This window comes from Cygnus atratus, chromosome 3, assembly GCF_013377495.2.
Source record: "Cygnus atratus isolate AKBS03 ecotype Queensland, Australia chromosome 3, CAtr_DNAZoo_HiC_assembly, whole genome shotgun sequence".
NCBI classification, from domain to species: domain Eukaryota; kingdom Metazoa; phylum Chordata; class Aves; order Anseriformes; family Anatidae; genus Cygnus; species Cygnus atratus.
The window spans coordinates 67,447,157-67,467,886 of NC_066364.1; the positions used below are offsets into that span (position 1 = coordinate 67,447,157).

The following is a 20,730-nucleotide window of genomic DNA, read 5'->3' on the forward strand; positions in this document are numbered from 1 at the left end:
TAGCCCTAGGATCAGTAACCCTTCACAGTAACCTCTCTTTCCACAGCTTTGAGTTACTCAGCAGTTGAACATGCTAAATTTAAATGGCCAAATACTGTTCTCATTTGATCACTGTTTTTAGCCTGGCTTCCTAAGGAAATCAGGTTTATGTGAACATATTTTTTTCACTAGCCATCAGCATCCCCACTTTCCCTTTTTAAAGTAATTTTGGTCATTGTTAGCTGCACATGTCAATGTCTCAAACTCCCTCAGTTGCTTTGACTTTTGTGAAAGTAGATGGCTGTAATTCAACTATCCCTTCTGTATGGCTGACTAGCTGCACAGAAAAAGAGGATCTGAACACAAATAGAAACTCATGTGAGTCAACCAGCCAACCTCCATCCCAGCAAGCTTTGCTGACGCCCTCCTGGCTGACCAAACATGGGCAGAGAAAGCAGAAGTGAGTGGGTGGCTCAGGAGGGTCATAGCTGAAAGGGGAATGGTTTCAGGGAGGATTGCAGATGAAAAATGTGAGAGCAGAGAGAAAGTTGAGTGTGCTTGTGAAAAGGCAAGGGTAGAGGTTGAACAGGCAGAGGGAATCTAAGAGCAATGTAGAAAGACTTACCCTTACTCCACTAGAAGACATGGGGCACATCAAGATATTGGAGCTGAAGAAGAAAACAAGGAATAGGAAATGAACCTGAGTCTATTGGCTTTACTGGTCCTGTTGTTGCTTACAAAAACAAAAACAAAAACAAACAGAGAAACAAAAACCACAAACAAACAAACAAAACCCCACAACTTCACATTTGTTTAACGTAAAAGTTTTGAAACAACTCCAAGAAGATAGATACTTAGTTAAATCCAGTAAAAGTGATTTGTATCTTCAGTTATGGAAACTTGTGTCACTCACATTCTAAATAAAAATAAAAATGTTTCCTAAGCTGGAAAAATATTTTTTTTCTCTTGCATCAGCCTAGAAATGAAAGATGGATTTTCTTCTGTCAGAAAGAGGAAATAATGATAGACCACATTACAAAAACTTACCAGTTTCAAAACTTACCAGTTTCAAATTAATTTCTATTTTCATTTTCTCACTCAAATTTAAGTAGCTTTGGGGGTACTGTTATTCTATCTTTTCTCCTCTCTTTTCTCCTCTATTATAGCTGGAATAATGTAAAAGTATAGTTTAGGATATTGTCTCAGCTGCTACAAAGATCATGTTGTGAGTAAAAAGATAAAAAGCTCTAGATTTTCATATGCTTATTTTCCAAATTATTCTAATTTGTCTCCTTTTCTGCTTGCTACTGATTTATGCAGATTTGTGACATGCTGCTAAGCTTGTCCATGCATGTTCATACAGGTATGAGGAAGTTGCCTTTACTCATAGCAATTTGCTTAAATTTAGCAGTGAGAGATCCACCAGTGGGAGACCCAAACTATGCTGCTTCTCTTCCAGGACTGTGCACTCAACCTCTGTAACAATGAGGAACCATCATGTTTTCTGCATTTATTGGAGTTCATAAAGAAAAGAAAATATAGTTTATTCTGATGCACAGTCCAGTAACAGAAGGTAGGTCTTGTTGCCCTCTGCTTTCTTTGCTAAATTTAATCATTTTAGATTTTGTATAAGCTACTGCTACATTCCTTTTTAATTTTCTTCAGTTTTCTTTCTAGCGTTTTCTTTTTTCTGTGTCAGGGTGCAGCAAGGGCCAGCTTCTCCCAGAGGGCAGGTGAGCTGGGAGCCAAGATCACCCCAGGCAAACCATGCCCTCATCAGTGGGTGCAGTCCCATTGTTTCCAAACACAGGGACAGGTCTTAGGGCTGGGTCCTTCAACAGCCCAGACATACAAGGAGGTGAACTTGGGACCACTCATACATGGGTCTAGCCCCAGGAGATGGGACTGGAGACAGGCCAGAAGATAAGGACATAGTATATGCCCAAGCAGTGCATTCAGGAAACCAGTTACCTGGACAAAAGTCATCCAGGGTCCAGGACCAGGTTTGGAGACCTGACAGCCCTGGGCTGGTCTGAAAATTTGAAATTTCCGGATAGTGTTGTCCTTCCCATAATCTAGGTCATTAATAAAGACATCAATCAGTATTTTCTCCAGTCTGCATCCCTGAGGGATGCTACTTGACTTTCTAAATGGACTTTCTACTGCTGTCCATTACTAATTGGTAATGTCCAGCCAAGTAATTGGTAATGTCTTACCAATTGGTAAGTCCAGCCAATTTTCCACCCAATTGATTGTCCACCCCTTCAACCCATATCTCACTAATATGAATATAGGAACGCTAGGGACAAGTATTAAAGGCTTTCTAAAGTCCAAGTGAGCAATATCCAATGCCAACCTCCACTGATCAAGTCCTCTCAACATGCAAGGCAATCACTTCATGATAGAAATTGCCACATGAATACGAAATGGCATAATCATTTATTTAGTCTGACTAGTCATTTTACTGGATGTTGGATCAGGACTTGACTAAATAAACAGTTGTCATTTGCTATCTCATCTGAAAATTGATTTGTTTTGTCACATATTGGTGTTTATCTTTCACATCAGTCACCTTTCAGAATATGGGTGTATTAGACTTTATATCCTGAAAAAAGTGTATCAGTCCCCTACCTCAGGTTTTCAGGTCATTGGTTTTCAACCATTGTCATTAGTTTGCTGAGTCACTAATTTGACATGTTGTCTTGAAAATTCTTTCACCAAAACCTTAAGACATATTCTGACTTCTCTTTGTTGCCTGAAATTCAGTAAATCACTTTTAAGACCGTATTTTCATTCATAAATCATGATCACTACAGATATTAATTTTCATTTCTTTGTCCCTTCTTCTTCCGTCATTGATTAGCATAAGGATATGATATAATTTCTATATATTCTTTGGAAGGCTGAAAATATCAAGAATAGGTTTCGAGATGGAACACTTTCCTTATATGTATTCGCACAAGAAAATGTCAAAGCATAGTCTTATGCAGGAAACTTGCCTTAACTTCTGCAATTCAAGTGGTTACACTGGTATTCATTATATATTCATGGCACAAATGATATACTCATGACAGAGTTCAGGATTTACATATTTCTAATTTTAATTATCCCAATAGAATACTGCAATTTATTAATTTGTCTCAAATAATTTGACAATCTATCCTTATTCTGCAAACTTTTTTTAATTTCTTATGCTTTTGTCTCAAAAGAATAATTTTCACTTGGCTGATTTCCTTTGTCTTGCCTTGCGTTGACTTGCCATTCCTTCCTTTCTCTGGGTGGCTGTTTTTTTTTTCTTTTTCTTTTTTTTTTTTTTTGTGTGTCTGTTAGTAGCTCCCTGCAATGGTCCGTTCTAATGTAGGCTCTATAGTATGGTCCAGCCATTCAGCTAGCCATGGTAGCTATTAGAAACCCCCAAACAGCTTGCTTTGAGTTTTGAGCCAGAAAGGACATCTTTTGCTAATTATATTTTGATGTTCCTGCAGACATATGAAAAAAACCAGTAATCTCAAAAGGCTCAAAATTGAAGAAGTGAAATGAAGAACATAATATTGAGAGTTTAATTGCATGGATGATGACAAAAGAATTTGCATTTTGAAAGAAACGCTATAAATATTCCTATTGTACTACTTTTTTTTTTCCTTCTTCCCAGACTCAAAAAAAATATTAACTTTATTTCATTTATAAAAATAAGTAAGTAAATAAATAAATAAAGCCAAATAGGTTGACCAGAGGCCACAGAATCCATCTAGTTAGATGCCTCCTCAACCCACATCCAGCTGCAAGAATTTTGGCCTGCAGGGACAATATAAGTCTAATCAAGAAATTCTGTTTGGTAATTATTCCTTTTATAGTTAGATTGGAAAATAAATTATATATTACCTTTGTTAATTTCTCATTTACTTCTGAAGTGCCTCAGTCACTATTTTGAGGTTCTTTTCAACCCTCATCCTATCACTAGCATTACAATTAATGCTGACTTTTTTGAGATCAATTAGATATTCCACTACTACAACCCAAATCTGATGTTAATAACACTTACATTGGGCTGAAAAAATAGTTAACATGAAATAAAATTAACATTATTTAATCTTAAATAGTCAGTAGAATGTGAAACAATCGAAGGTTGTTCCAGCTTTCTTTCTATAATATATATTTGTATTTACATAATAAACCTTGTTTAAATATCAGGTTCTAGCCACAGTTTTAAAGACTGCTGAGCTACAAACTTATGAGAAAGTAAATTATAAGCTTAGGGAGCTGGGGATTTTAATGCCATTTTAGCAGTCCTGAAGCAGGTGGGATGGGTATGATTCCAACATTCTCTGATTATGCAGGAAAGATTTTCCAGTATTGCAGATACATTTTTTTTTTTCTCTTGAGTAACTGCTTGTTCTTTAAGGCATTTCTAAATTCATCTCCGGATAATGAAAACACATTTATCACATTACATGTTATAAAAATTTACATTGCACTCTCTCCCCTACATTTCTATGCTAAGTTCTATGAGTTGTTTACAAAGTAAGATAAAATGGTTAAATTTTTAGATTAATTTAAACAAAATAAACAAACAAAGATTTAAAATGTCCTAAGCAAACCATTTTATTTTTTAAGGATTTGCACAAAACCACTGGGTCCCTCATACCCAGAAGGAAATTTGCCAATTTAAATACCTGTGATTCTGTGATCTCAATAAGTACCCATAAACAGATTACATTTATTCTAAATAATAGCCTGCGATTAATTGATTAATTTTTTTTGAAATCAGTTTGCACTGTTTGATTGTATAGGGTAATGTATTTGCATGAAAACATTATTTGTATGCTTTTGATATTTTCACGGATATATTTTATCATGTTTCTATCGCTTTTGTATAAAATTAGTAAAGTTAACTAATTAGTAGTCTTTGCCAACCTTATTGTGACTCATAACAACAATGTGAGTCAGAACCTCTCAAGCTATTTCTGTAAAAAGCATCCATCCAGTCCCAAGACCCCCGCACCCAAATGTATAAATTAGTAAAACCAGAATTGGATTAACTTTGGACTATCTTCCAAACATTGCTATATCTGTTTTCCTTTCCTCTCCTCTGCTCTCCTTGCAGCTGGGAGAGATCTATATCAAAATATCCCTGATGGAAAACTGTCACTATGAAACAACGACCAAGTTTCCAAACAGTTCTTACTTTTGGTTATTTGACAGCTTCCATACTCAGTAAAACTCAAAGTACTTTTCATCTGTTGTTGTTAACAGAAGGCTATTCAGATAGATCCAAAGAATAATGAGCCCCCATAAATTGAGTTTCATCATGTTATTTATTAGTTAGATATTGGTTTGAGATCCAAAGCATGTTTTAATATCTCTTCCAGAATATAATTTTAGTAATAACATTTATAACTCTGGAATTTTTGCTATCTATATATGTGTACAGTTTCTTTTTAACTCTCACATGTTTTGTTTCCCTTCAGTATTTCCTTTGGCAACAGGTTATGCAGTCCAATTATGGGTACCATGAGAAAGTACTCACTTTTATTGGTTTTGAATATGTTACCTCTTAATTTCATAGTGTGATTCTCTATTTTTGTGTTATGATTTAGGATAAACAGTAATTCCCAAAAGACATTCTTTATAATGTACAGTATCTTATACTTAAATATTTTTAAACTAGTTAATATATTCCTGGAGTGCCGATTACTATCTAAATTAAATTTATTTGAACATCCTCCTTATCCGTTTTCTGAGTCATTTCTTTCTCCATTTTTTGGAGCCAAAAGCTGCAAAATAACTGGTAGGTTATTCTGTACAGAAATATTTTTTCTGTGAGATTTTCAAGTGCTGGATAAAAAAAAAAAAAAAGTAAAAATCAAAGACTCTTTTAATAAACACCCAAAATCTATAGGTGTGTATTCAAATATTGGGCTTGCTCTAAACCATCTAAACCATTACAAGAGTAAGTAAAGGATTTATCTTTCACCAAGTTTTATAGAAATGGAAATGAGCCCCTTGTCAAAATTGCCTGTTAATAGTTTGCAGCATCATGACCGCAGGGAACCCATGCCACAGGTCACTTTTCCTTGACTTTATAAAGGACTCACATGTTTTCACAACCAAATACGGAGTCCTATATGTCCTTCCAAATAGGACACTCAAAGGTTAGATCATTCCACAAACTAAAAACCCTTTTGTTCACTGTTCTAGCTGACTGATGAGATGTTTATCCTTTTTTTTTTTTTTTTACGGCAACATTTAAAAATACACCTGCAGTACAATCCATGTCCCTAAGGAGTATTTTAAGAAGTTTGTGGGTAGAAAGTACCATATGTGCAAACCATAGCAGTGAGTTAAGAAGATTCTTATTGAAGATTCAGTTGGGTCTTTTGAACTGAAAAAATATTTGTGGGTTTTGTTTTGAAACTTACTAAATTGCCTTCATTATATTTCTGCAGCTAACACAGATGTCTTTTGATATTGTGCTATTCATCTTTTATTAATTATCTACTTAGACATATGAACAGACCATTTGAAAATTATAAGCATTAGTGAGCTGAACTGTTCTCTACCGGATATACTTATAAACTACCTCTTAACAAAAATGCTCCTAATTAAAAGAAAATATTCAGGTATTGAGACAATATCCGCTGTATTCATAAACAGCTTAGAGCTGAACTTAATAAATAACTTATTTTTCAAATGAAAATCTATGTACATGTATGTTTATTTGATGTTCCGAGTTTATTTGTCTTTCATGGAGAAATTAATTGATTGCTTTAGCTAGCTGCAAAAAAAAAAATTATATGCATAACATTTAATATATATAACAAAATAGATTTTAGTGGGGTGGTTTCACCTTAGGTGGGTTCACAGGTACTGGATTAGATATGCTATATCAATAAGTCATCTCTGTATCATTTGGATTTCAGACAATACTTTGTAAGATTTGCAGTGCAGGTTAACAGGCCCAATAAGCATTTGAATCTGTGGTGCTTTCACTCCTTCAGAACTGCTGAAGCCAATTAATAAAATTTCTGACACTTCCATGTACTTTGCTGATAGCAAGCAATCACTACTTCAACTCCAACCCGTTGTCCATGAAAAGGAAAGTCATGCTACTGAATATCTATCTCTATAGGAGAGAAAAATCCCACTATTCTTAAGAAGTATAATGGTATCCCTCACATTAGTACTTTAGGAAAAGTTGTCAGATATATTCTGTATGGGAGGAATTCTGCCAATAATTGTTTTTTTAAATTGTCACATATGATATTTTAACCAAGCACAAACAACTTTGTCTGAAATGCAATTTGCCCAAAGATAATATTTAAGGTGCATTGTGATAAGGAGGAAGAAGTTAAATCAGCTTTACTCACAAAATGGATGAAGTAGGTGGGACATTTAAAACCTGTGAGCCTGCATGAGAAAGTAATCTGAGTTTGAGAGAAAACTGGTGCTGCCTACTTATGCCCTTTGCCACTATATTTTCAAGTAAGAGAGACTTAAGATGGTTGATATTGATTCATGTGTCTGTAAACGCAAAAAGAAATTTCAGTTAACAAATTGTAGACCTTTTAAAGTTCTTCCTTTTTGCTCACTTATACCAGTGACTCTCACTATATATATATATATACCTTAATCAGGAAACAAACAAAACAAACAAACAAAATACTATTTCCAAAACTTTTCTTGGCCTCTAGTAGGTTTCTGAGCCCAAAGTTTTGTAATTTTTTTTTCCCCGTCACCAGAATTTATAGTTAAAAAAAAAAAAAGCACAAAAGTTTCAAATCCCAATTATTTTATATGTGTATCAGAAAATAAGAATGCCTATACAGAGTTAAACCAAAGGTCCACCATTATTTGTTCTCTGAAAGTGCTTAAAACAGCTGCTTAAATTATAAAGCAAATTAACCACACAATTCTTCTCTGGACTTTGTCTCCAGCAACCTGCAGCTCAGATGATGTCTTTGCATTTCACAGCTTTAGTAAATTTTTATTCCATGAATTTGTCCGGCTTCCTGTTTAGGTTTTTAGCCATGGGAAAGAGTCTGACACCTTACTTATACATTGTGTAAAAAATTCTTTCCTGATTATCTTGAATTGCTGTGTTTTAAGACTGTCCTGTGAATTCAAGATAATTAGCAACTTGTTACTTGTGCAGCACCTAAGGGCAAATGCAAGTGAGAGTGGTGAATAACATCAAGAGGTGTTGTTATTCACAGTCACAGGTGATACTAAGTAAGATTGTTAGATGGCAGAGTTTCTCAGATCTTGGAGGTATGAAGAGAGAAGGAAAGAGATCTCTCTTGTGTGGAAACCTTTGCTACAGGATGAAGTTCCTGGGTAAGAGCTTCTAGACTCATATCCATTGGATCAGCTAGATGTGAGGGTAGTGCAAAAGGGCACTGGGTGAGAGGAAAACTGGCAAGGTGAGTGTGAGAAAGCACTTCAGATACACCAAATCTCACTGAACCTATGCCAATCCAGCAAAACGAATTGGTAATGTCTAAATATCAGTTGGCTATACTGACACCTTGTTATGAGCATAACATATCATGACACGATCAAGGTTTGTTATCACTGCAAACGTAGGCCTGCAGAAGTGACAGGCTGGAGCAATTAGACATGTTGCCTAAGGGTCCAGAAATAATAGAACAGTGGGAGCTAGACAAGGAGTAAAGTTAAACATACTAAGCATAGATGGAAAGAAGGAGAGAAATAAAAGATACAAACAATGATAGAAATAGATAATAGATAATAGATATATCTATTTATGGTAACATTTGAGATGTTTGTTCCCATGTGTCCATTCGGAGATGTCCAGAAATCTGTGAGTCTCCGCTGTCTTTTGACTGAATATCAGACTTTTTCAGTGCAATTTCTTAGCAGTTTTCATGTATGCATTAGTAACTCATAACTCATGTAACTGTAGTCACGTAATGGAATGGCGTATGATGTATTACTCAAGAGACCCATAAGGAGATGGAATGACACAAGTATAGCTCAGATTTCATTTACAGCTGAACAGTATTTGGTTCATTAGCTTACTTCTTTACAATTGGATATGTGTAGAGATGTTTAAGAGGTGTTATTTCTTGTTTGCAAACACTCCACATCTGTTTGTGGACCTACAAACATTGGTGACCTACAGCTACATCCTTGGTGAACTGCTACTTAATGCTTGATGGACTTTCTCAATTATCCATTTGTAGTTGCAGCTTTGTTCTTGGTGTTGTTTTTTTTTCACACTAAGCAAGTTCAGAACACTTCCTATAAACACTGGTTGAAGGTAATAATCCCTTTCCCCCAAAATTCTCCTAGTTGGTCATGAAAAGGGGTACTAGGTCCTTCCTCATGCTGTGTATTCTGCTGCCATCATGTGGTTATTTCTTTTCATTCACATCAAGATTTTTTTTTAAATAAACCATTGCTTTTGCACCTCATTTACATTGTAGGCACCACCCTCTGTAACATGTAACATTCCTGTAACAGTTGTTCTTCAGATTCTTACTACTTAGTTCTTAGTATTTTTCATATCTATAGATAAATGATGTATCTGGCCAACATTTGTATAATAAATACTTTAGAAGATTTATGTTTGAAGGAGAAAAATTATTGGGCCAAAAAAATGCATCATTTTGCACAACAAATAGGTGACAGTGAATGCACATAGCATTTTAAAATTTACTAAACAACGTTGTTTACACAATATTTGCCAGTCATCTGAAACAAAGGGAACAGCTTGTAATGTTTCTCCACAGCTTAGCACCTTGAGGTGTTTCAGAAAAATTCTATTTTTTTTTCTGTATAGTCAGTTTGACTTTGATATACAGCTATTGAAGATGTTCTATATATATATATATATTTCCTGAACTACATATTTGGATACATGAAAGAATTTATTTTCTCTGAGCCTTTTCTTCTGGTTTTAGTCTCAAATGTCTATGTGAACATGAAGGAGGTGTGCTGAAGGTAGGAAAGTCTGCAACCTCTAGGGTGGATTCTGTAACTTGTAATATCATCAGTCTTACTGTGATTGAAAAATAAATACATTAGTGTTCATTCAATTCAGAATTCCCTTTCAGGTAGTTTTTTCTCCTCATCTGACCAGGATAAACTGGAAGTATAAGAGCTTCAGCAACTGAAACAAATGGACAAGCACTTCAGCTTTTGATAGTCTACCTGATAATGCTTCTCCATGTACGCACATGCATGTACAACACAGAAAACCTTGTATTATTTAGAATGTGCAGTTTCCATCGAGTCTGCTTCATCTAATTTAAACACATTGCTTTGTGTTTCTCTGTAGCTAACTGACCACTATACCTCATTAATTCAGCCAAGTAGTCTGACAAGCTGTGTTGAGGATTATTATGTGGTTGACTTATCCAAGGATATAGAATTTATCCTCAAAGTGTAGTAGTTTTATTTAAGGGTGTTGTTGGTGTTGTTGGTGTTGGTAGTGGTGGTTAAACAGACTGTCTGCCCTTCTGCAGTTGTCAGATTTTTGGCTTAAACACCAAATGTTATATTGTATTTAAAAAGTCTGCCTGAAACATGTTGCTTTTTTTACCTAACATATCAGTTTTAAAGAGATAAATGATAGTGGTTTAAGCAAATAGTAAGATACATACTGCTGTGTTAAGAACAATAGTGCATGTGAATGAAGATTAATAAAGTGCATATTAACAGAATCAATAGAACTCCAAGCTTCTGTCCAGCACATTTGGTCACACTGTAGTGCCTAAATTTTAACTTATAAATAGGCAGAAATGATGAAAAATCTGCTGTTTTATCTGCCCAGAAGCATTGCTATCTTGCTGGAATTGAAGACTGCAGCACCTACCTCATGCCTAACATCATCTGGGATTTACAAACTCCCTGATGCTCCCCAAGAGCATTGACTTCAGTACAGATCTAAAGGTGTGGAGGATGCTTTTCATAATATGGTAAGTAAAACTTTATAATTCTTACACATTTACATTTTGTGTATTAAGATATAAATACCCTGTTCCTTTACTCCATTTGAGATATCTGCAATGATAAGCATAATGAGTGCTATAGGTTAAAGTTGAGATGCCTTTTTCTGTTTTTGCAGCATAGCTCTTTTCCTCCTATTTGCTTATAACTCTATCAAATACTTAGCAGAAATTTTCCACATTTTATGTTAGCTTAGGTGACAACTTATTTTAAAAGTTTAATCTCACACAGTTGTATATGTACATGTGCATGAGCCATGTGCATAAAGAGGATTTGTCCATTTATTGTCAATCCAAAATTGTCCACGTTTAATGCAACAACAGCTGAACTAAATTTTGATAAACTGCTCTCTTCATAGTTTCAGCCTGAAATCTAAAGCTCAGCATGAAGAATAAAAGTTCAGCTGACAGAGTGAATATTAAAACTGTTTGTATACATGTACATCAGAATTTTTCTCATTATGCCTGAGAATGAGAATGTTGCTGCCCAATGACACTGGAGAATTTTAGGTTTTTATGCTGAGTTTAAAGTGTATGCAAGTATTGGCTGCTCTGGGAAAGATTTTAACTTCTAAGAGCTTCTAAGCAGGGAGTAAACAGAAGCAAGAAAGAGAAATAAAAATGCTCCTCAAATTTGAATTATAGGCCTCTCCAGCCTTTAGACACCCCAATAACAGTCACACAAAGTAGAGGTTATCCCACCTGTTTAATGAATATTGAATTCTCACTGGCATGATGACCCAGCTTTAAGAAGAGTAGAGTGGTCCATGTGGTCAGCATAAGCTTTTAGGGTCTGTTAAAACATTATTTTATTTAACTTCATGAATTTTACAGCAGCAGATTCCTGTGTTTTAGTTAGAATGACAAGCATTTACAGAAAGCCTTGCTATGATACTATAAAAATTGAAGAGACAGGGAATTAAGTTGTTAATTTTTCAAACATCTGCTTAGAAACAGATATCTTAAATTATTATTAGCCTTCATCCTGATTTGTTTTGTTTGCAAGTGCATATTTTGCAGTAATGAATCTCTTGGTACTTGGAATCCACCACTTAAAGAAAATGAAATCTTAGCATCCCGGAGATCACTGCAATCTGATTAATCTGGAGGGATGAGTAACAATCATCTAACTTGACATGGCACTTTACTAAAAAGAAATCTTAAAAAAAAAATAAAGTGATTTTCAATTGTGTAAATTATTTAGCTTTCTGCTAGGAATCAAATTGGAGGAGGAATAAGAAGATGGGAATTTTCCAGACAGCAGCTTTTTATAACCACTGTGTCTTGATAGATCACACACAGATGCTGTAATTACCTCAACTGTGGTATATTAATTTTCTAACTAGATACCAACACTGGCAATGCAGCATTATGATGTTTTTCTATCTTGGTCATAACTGCTTGGGCATATTTCTTTCTAGGATAACTCATGCCACCATAAATTATGCCTCCTATTTTTTACATTAATAAGCAACTAGGGAAGGCTAATGTTTGTGAAGATGAAAAGGTTCTCATTATGATTGCAGTTAAACAGAAAAGAGGTGAAAAACATTTTAAAACAAAACTGAGAAGGGGAAGCTGAAGTATGAAGCATTTGAACAGAAAAAAAAAAAAAAAAAGAATTCCTATTACAGTAGTAAAGATATTTAAGAACAGCAAAGAAAAAAATGTGTTTGAGCAGGAAAAAAGAAGTCCTATTACATTAGTAAAGATGTTTAAAAACTGCATAGAAAAAATGTCTGGCTAAGTTTATAATCTTTATGTAAAGAGCCATGTACCATGTGGTGTACCATGTGGGGAAACCAGTATGTCTAATTTTCAGAAAGGACAACTCATCCTTTCCTTATCAACTGAAACAATAATTTACAGAGTAGGAGACAGAAGGGAAATCTCCAGTGAAGATTCTATTTGCAGAGGAGAACATGAATTTCACCCAAATTATTTACCACAGGCAGAAGTTCAATTATTAATTGAGCTAGACTACAAGATTGTTTTGTGGTTGTCCTTGCATTTTTTAGTGATAGATGAGGAAAAGGGAGCAGATGGAGGCAGGTTGCCTGACCTTAGCACATCAATAAGGGAAGGGTTGGATTACCTCAGAATTAAGGCACATCAATCAAAGTCTCTTCAGGACGTTGTTCATGTGTGCCCAGGTGCCTAAAGCTCCTGTTACAGTAAAAGTAGATCCAGTCCACAGTTGGTGAAGCATAGAGGGTGATCCACCACAGAGAGTATAATCACTTTGAATTCTCCAGGGGCAGGATTCAGTTGCCTACATACTTGTTGCCATTTTACACTTTTGCAATGAGACCCCCAGATTTTTGACAAATATAGAGCTGAGGCTTCAGGCCACCCAGTAATTCTGTAGGCTACCAAGAACTGAGCTTTAATTGCTGTGTCCTCATCATAAAAATCCGTACTTCCCACATTTAATTTAGGCTTAAGATGTTATTTTTCCTCAAAATTATTATTATTTTTTCCTTCTCCAGGAGTTCAGAAAAAGAGGGGTTATAAAGATCTTATGACGAAATGTAGGTAAGTCTTGGAACTATAAACATGAACTTAAAAGAGCTCCATAGGATTATTAGGCCTATTCCCATCTTCACAGAAAAGAAATCCAGCCTCACATGGCTGAGACAGTACATTGTCTCTACAAACACTTGTGAAACACAGTTCTCTGTGGAGTGCACTGGAAACCTACAAGAAAAACCTGTCCTCATTGCACTCTGTAGAGTTCTCAAAGTTCATGTTACTGATGATGAGCCACCACTTAAGAATTAACATATTATATAAATCATGTTCAATTATATGGGTATATTCCCACTCCTTAACCAGCACAATGAAAATAGAACAGGAAAAAAGAGCTGCATGACTGTTTTATTTACGTAAAAAATGTCATTAAAATTCTTTTGATTTTCCTGGAGGCATTTTTTTTACATTAGTAGGAATACAGATCTGGCCTAATTTCCTAACTGCAAATTAATGAGGATTGGAGATATTTAAATTACAGTCAGTGAACTCAGATACTTAGAAAAGAGAATATCTTTGGTGAAAAAGATGTGTGAGGAAAAATACTGCAGTGAAGTTGGAAAAGAAAACTTTGTAGATCAGTTGAAGGCTAATTTTCTATATATAGTGTTAAGATATTTAGTTGGAGTAGCAAGTTGAAAGAGGTATTGCAAAAGGAACATAAATAGATGTTTGTCAATGCTGGGGAGAGTTAAACTTTTCTTCAGAGTGAAAAGTATTTTAATTTTTCTCTTGTTTTGCCTTCATTTGTTTATGTGGTTTTCAGTGAGGACTACGTATCCATGCTAATCTGAACTATCACAGACACTAAGTTGTATGCTTTGCTGCTTCGGTAGTGCATTGAACCTAGCTACTGCTCCCCAGAAGCAGAGCTGCATGGTGACGTGAGTGGGTTCCTGCAGGCAGTACACCATGCCTAGTGGGATGTGGTGGGCAGCCCAAGTGCCTGCATAACCACTGCAGCTACTGCAGCCTCACGCAGGCACAGGCCCCTCGTCTATCAGCATCAATGTCCACAGTTTCTTGAGCTCTGTAGGGAGTCACTGTGGAAATGCACTGCACCAGCACACTATTGTGGTTTGTGACATCTCTACGCTCTTTCCTTAGCATGTTATTGAATAGAAAATTGCATCCCAGATGCATATTTTTTTTCCTCATTTTTTAAAATTGAGATTATTCCATGTGTTCCCTTCTTCTTTACATTTTTTCACTTCTATTTCACAGGAAAAAAAAAAGGAAAGGTGGGTTTGTTGTTAATTTAAAACCTACAAATACTTGAAGTTGGAAAACTGACTTTTGAGGAAAACTCCCCTTTAAGATATAAATCAGAAATTTCGTAAAGAAAGCCTAAAGTCGACCATAAATAAATAGACTGTAATACTGATTTTGATGAATCCTTTCAGTTGCTGATTTTATTCATTTGATTTCTAACTCATATCAGTATATGTATGTTTCCCAGATATTTTTGTCTTTAGAGTTCCAGAGCAGTACCTTTCTGACAGCCCATTTCACCCAGTCCAGTATTCTCCCATTACATTCTTATGAAAGAATTATTACATTCTTTGAAATAGACTGAAAGAAAAGGATGACCAAGTGCAGCTTGAGGACTGGATTGGAAAAAAAGTGGGGTGATGACAGAAAAAAGAAAGTGGGTAAGCTAACTTTTATTGTGTATACAACTAATAAACAGTATTGAAATTTCTCAAATTCTGTTTACCTGCATTTAGCTTTGATTTCTCCACTACACCAGTAGAGACTCCAGAAACTAAACAGTTAAAAACCATTCTGAGGTGAATTTTCACTTGTAGTATACTCCATTAAAGAGGTTCGTGAGAGACATTACCAAGATGGCTTCTGTATATAGGAATCAGTTAGGGTTTGAGCTGTGTAAAAGCTAGGGTACCCGTACTGGATAGAATTAATGTTCCCTGTGCTCTGTGCACAGAAATCTCTTCATGCTCTGAAAGCTCCTGAATTACCTTAGAGATTTCTTATTTTTGAGTAAGAAAAATTAATAATCTCTTTTTAAAATGCTCTTTATGTCACCAGCATAAAGCCAAATATTCAGGCTTTATACAGGGAATTGACAAAGTGGTTTCACCCACCCTATATTGGTTTGTCCTTTACTTAGCAGTTTGGAGCTGACCTGTATCTGCTCTCACTCCTTGATAGCTAATAACCACAGATCTAACTTGGGTACGAGAGCTAATTGCCTATAAGTGTTCTGCTTATGCTGGGAAGTCATCATAATGAAACGCAAATTCAGACTATGTAGACTGATTATCTTCCCGAGAGCTAGAAGCCAGCCTCTGATACAGGAGCTTCTGCCCAAGCATCTTGCAACCTGCTGACCCCTTTTCCCTCAGGACCCTGTGATTTGAGGCTGTTCCTCAAAGAGCCATTTACTGGAAACAGAGAGAATGATAACAAAGCTGAATTAATTCCAATGGGAGCTTAAAACCCCATGGGTTAGAGGAGATGACTCCCTGGCAAGAAGAAGAAAAAATCCCACAATCCCTTGCACACAGACTTCCAGCCCATGCATTCTGAGGTTTTAATGGAAGTTCTGCTACAGACAGCAAGGCATATGTGAACACTCACTGATCTCACTCTAAATTAGTGACTTCTGTCAAAGTTGTCATGAGGCACTGTAGTAGTTACCATTCCTGTGGAGATATGATGCTGCTTCAGTGCACAGGAATGGAGCAGATATTCTCTTGATATCTACATTTATTATTTTTTTAAATCCAGAAAGAGAGAGTGTCTTATAAGAGAAAGTCTATGTACAGGGTTTGTCCATGTGGCTCTTAAAAAAGTGTTGTACAGCAACTCAACATTGACAGATGGGAAGACTTTTACTGAAAACATGTAGGGAAGCTGGCAATGTTTTTCTGTTTTTAGGACTGAACTCACAAATTAACTATGACCTTTGTTACTGATGACATGACATAAAGACTATGTGTGCTTATCAAAATCAGCAGAAATATTGTCTAGCAAGGATTTTTTTTTTTAAACCAATACATGCTCAACCTACTAATGTCAGCCTACCAACATCCAAACAATACAAAACTGTTGCAAATATCATATCTTTCCAAACTTGGTCTTTAATCCAAACTGTTTCTCATAAACATTTTCCTTATGTCAAGCTGCAGTAACCCACTTAGCTGGTATCTTCTATAAAAGAATGAATTTGAAAACTACTCCAGAAATAATGCTTTACAGTTACTGAATGATACAAACGTTATCAAAAGATTAAAAAAAGAAAAATTAAATCAGTAGAAATTATATGATAGAGCTTTATATCTTTGTCACTTTTAGCTGTGGGAACTTTTTATTTTATTTTATTTTTTACCAAAACCAAATTGTGTTGAGCCAGTAGGACTGCTGAGAGAAGGGGTAATGGGAAATTAATGCAAAAATGCTCCATCCTATTCATGAGAATTTACCTTGAAGATCTAAAGTTTCCTCTAGAGAGAAGATGAACTAGCAAAAATGTTTTTATAAACAAGATATAATTCTATATCTTTCAGGAAAAAAAAATCTTCCTCAAAACCCATAAATAATTATCAAATGAAAACTAAGTGCTGAGAAGTTCATTAATATTTTTGGGACAGCCTGCAATTGTCTATTCGGATAACCTTAAAGTGATAACAAAATATTAAGCACTGTTGACAGCACAGTTCTCATCTACTTATACGCATGTGTTTATTTCATTTTAAAAATAAACTTATTCATAGGCACGTGGTCTCTGATTCCCAAAAGCATTCAAAGTCAAGTCTATATTCATCCTCACCTGGGGAAATTCCTTACATGCTTAAGATCCTCTGTTTCAAGAAAACAAATGCTTAAGTCTTGAAATGATGAACTAGAGATTTTTTACCCCAGGATGTTGTACGATAATTATTGAGGACCTGTATAAATAAAAGATAATTAACTGAAGAATTAGCAAAAAGCCTGTAACAAAATGTGAGGATGTTCACTTTCACAAAAGGGAAAAACCACAGCCCAGCACAGCCAAGCCCATCTCCCTGTTCTACTCTTCTCCTGCCCTGGCCATGTCTCTGACTGCTCTTACAGCAGTTGATCCTTTGTGTTTAAAATGGGTGATCTAAAATCCTACATTTTACCTCCTGCTTCCTCCCTATGGGAGGAAACGTGCCCAGGTCCAGGGCAGACAGACCCAGTTCCATCCATAGATGGAAACCACCCAGGTTTGGGCTGGATTAAGCTGATCTATGCTGCTCTGAAATTCACAGTTCCCAAAGTAGCACAAGGTGAATGCAGAGGAGTCCCGTTTCTCCTCTCCTCCTGATAACTTTAGTTCCCCTGAGCTGGAGAAACTGTGTTAAGGAATGGTTTCAATTTGACCAAAAAGAGAAGGTGGTAGAGGAATGAAACTAAATCTTTCATGAAATCATTCACTTTTGTAGTATTTGAGATAAAAACAAGGACCAGAAGATTATCAAATCTATTTTTTTTTATTTACGAAGTAATCTATACAACATACAAATCTATATATTTAGATATATAAAAGTTGTCCAGTTAAGTGCATTTCAATCTGCATGCCTATAGTCTCACAAGCTTGAGCTGAGTTCCAGGTTCAAAACCAGACAATATTCAACACTTTTGGTTGCAGTTACCTATAATGCATCAGTTTATTCTGGTGTTAAAATGTCATTAGTTCTTTGAAGAAATAAATAATGATTTTTAAGTGTCCTGTGAAGTTACAATGTGTTGAACTGCAAATGCTAGTAAGTAGAGATAATAATGTGTTCAAAAGATTTCAGAGGAGTCAAGATATAGGACAGAAAAAAAAAAATATCTCCTCCTATATGTGTGAACAGCTAAGTATGGAGTTCTTAAGGGTTGCTACTGTCCCAGCTTTTATTGGTTTTATTGTTCAGCATGATACCGTGTGGTAAGGGATATGTCTTTGGTCAGCCTGGGTTAGGTGTCCCTGTTCTGTCCCATCTCAGCTCCTGGTGCACCTCCAGCCTCCTTGCTGGCAGGGCAGCACAAGGAGGAGAAAAGTCCCTCGTTCTGTGTGAGCACTGCTCTGCAACAGCTAAAACATCCATGTGTTGTCATTATTATTCTCTTCCTAAATCCAGACCACAGCACCATACCAGCTATTAAGAAGAAAATTAACCCTATTCCAGCCAACACCAGGACAGTCTTCCAGCTTCTCTATTTCATAACAGACCTTTTACATCTAACTGGAGAGTGGAAAACAGGGACAGTCAGACCCTGTCTGTGGCTGTTGCCAGATGCTAATGGAGTTTCAGCACATACATTTGAAAATACTGGTCTTAATTCAAACAACTTAATAAAACTTTGTATAAAATGGGATGGGTAGTAAAGCATACTTTACAAAAAGTAAGAAATTTACCTCTACAGGTAAATCTTACTGTTGTTAAAGTGATTTGCTATAACAGGTCAGCTTGTACTTGGTATTCATAGCTGTTGAGTCATTCACTGAGGTAGAAAGTAGAGTTAGAGCTTGAGTGATTATTCTTCACCAACAGCCAGTCTCCCTTACCAGCTGATATTTCATATTAAATTGTAGTCTCGGTGTTTCACCAAAATGATTTGCAGTTTATATCCTACATTTACCTCATGTCCTTTAGTCAACTCATTGTAAAGTGCACAAAAGGAGGGTTAGGAAGCAGCTGTGATACCTCTGCTCTTCAATACAGAACAAAATATTTGCAAGCAATTATTTTTCAGCATCTTTTCTGAGTTCATATCCTCAATGCACATCAGAGATGGTAAATTAGTTATTATAATTGGTAATATAACGTAATAAGAAACAAAGTACATTCAAACCTAGAGGTCAGTTTTAGGGATTTTCTGATTACCCAAAGAAAAAAGAACAAAGCCTTGAAAGTTATTTCTCTCTTTTTAAGAAGCTCTTCCTAAATAAGGTGCCTCTTTCTTCAGCTTATTTTCATTGCTAAGAGGTGGAGAGGCCAGATGTGCACCCTGGGTCAGAAGATGTCACTTACTGAATCATCAAAGCATCACAAGAGCAACTGATAGTGTCTATCCAAACTTTAGTACTTCCTTTCACAACTACTTCTGAATTTCATAAGCTCTTCCTGAAAACTTTTATAGTAGGTCATCCTACTGGATGGGGCTTGCCATGCTGGGAAATAGAGGTTATATGGCAAAAGGGAGGCTATATAGCTACACAGATGTATGGGAAATCATAGCTTTCCATACCATGAAGCATACAGATTATGTGTCTCATCATGTAAGTCTGGTGGAGAAACATACATCAAGGCTGCTATTTTGAAAATTGCCTGGACAAGGACATGTTTACATCACCTGAAGTAGAAAGTCACAAATTATTTCATAAAGCTACATTTATATATAGCTAACTATCCAATGCCTCAGTTTTCACTTGTTTCCTTTGGATTCTCTGAGAGTTTGCACCTTTGTACACAGTGAACAAAACTTCCTCTGTGATCCAAAATGGAGCTGTTTTGAAGAAGCTTTGCTATGTAGAAAATATACTATAAACTGTGTAGAAAGCATATAGTAAAGCTATATAGCAAGTTTAACTAATATGTCTGCTTCTTTTTAATCTGGTAATAAGAGATTCAATTTCTATCTAGCTATCTTTTCTGATAAATAAGTTTGAACCACAGGAACATTTGGTTTTATCAGAAAGCTTGCATGAAACATTTTGAAATAGGAAGTTACAAACACTCCTTTCTGTAGGCAAAAAGTTGGTCAGCTATTCACCTAACATAAATTCAAATACTTTCACTGACTTCAGAAAATAAATAAATAAACAAATAAATATATATATATTGCTAAATGAACTTGATTCGTTTGAACCCAATTATCTCCTTATTTATTCTCATAGAAATTAGAGGGAACTCCCCTGAAATCTCTCAAGTTATACCAGTGTAAAACAAGTGCTATCAAGATTGGCCTTTAGAGCTTTTTCTTCCTGTGACAATTGATCTCTTTATTATCTACTAGGAGTTTAGATATAATACTGTTAACCTGAAGAAAGAGAAGACTACAGGCCATCTGTCGGGGCAGAGGTTAACTTAAAATAACAGTTCTGATATCTGCACAAAAAATGCAGCTATGGAAATGCCCTGTAGATCAGCACTTTCCCTAAGTAGTTGGGTAGTCCATCTTTGAGTGACTGAACATCAAAAGGTGTTTTTCTAATGCATCTTAGGCAACTCCAAAAATCCTGGCTTGCAGCTGATTACTTATGAAACTCACCATGACC

At 35.7% G+C, this 20,730-nt stretch overlaps 1 long non-coding RNA gene across 1 annotated transcript; it reads left to right on the plus strand.

The window, feature by feature from the left end:
• The first annotated feature begins 1,417 nt into the window (after positions 1–1,417).
• Positions 1,418–15,124, plus strand: LOC118244103 (uncharacterized). The gene is made up of 4 exons (XR_004777451.1): positions 1,418–1,552; positions 10,775–10,919; positions 13,439–13,484; positions 14,938–15,124. It is a non-coding gene; the product is annotated as an uncharacterized LOC118244103 (long non-coding RNA).
• Positions 15,125–20,730: the final 5,606 nt, after the last annotated feature.